This window comes from Carya illinoinensis, chromosome 4, assembly GCF_018687715.1.
Source record: "Carya illinoinensis cultivar Pawnee chromosome 4, C.illinoinensisPawnee_v1, whole genome shotgun sequence".
Classification (NCBI taxonomy): domain Eukaryota; kingdom Viridiplantae; phylum Streptophyta; class Magnoliopsida; order Fagales; family Juglandaceae; genus Carya; species Carya illinoinensis.
The window spans coordinates 12,417,185-12,417,693 of NC_056755.1; positions in this window are offsets into that span (position 1 = coordinate 12,417,185).

Here is a 509-nt window from a genome sequence, read left to right on the forward strand (position 1 = left end):
TTCGAGTCCCAATATTGATATCATTTGTGAAGGGTGGCTGGCTGGCTGCATTATTGTTGTCTATTTTAACTCCTTCTGGATCCTCTCTCTCGACGTTTTTCACAATTAAATAATTATATTTTATGAATCTCAATAAGGTAGATTTTTTTTTAATTAAAATATATAAACTAAATTGAAAAAAATTAAAAAATAATTAATTTTATCAATAATTAATTTGAAATGACTTAAATTTTTTTTAATCACAAAAGAATCCCATTTCATTCATCATTAAAATGAAAAATTAAATAATACATAGCTTTTCTTTTTCAACAATAGGCATAATATCAAGTGGTCCTTCTTCAATCCAGCACACCACTTCACCTATTTATAATGTCCTCTTTTATTTGTAATGTCCTCTTTGTTAGTGTCACACTATTTTTAGTTTTGTTGCATTTGAATATTAAGATAAATTAAATTGTTTATAAATAATAATAAGTTAAGTACTTAGGATGAGTTATATGAAGTCTATT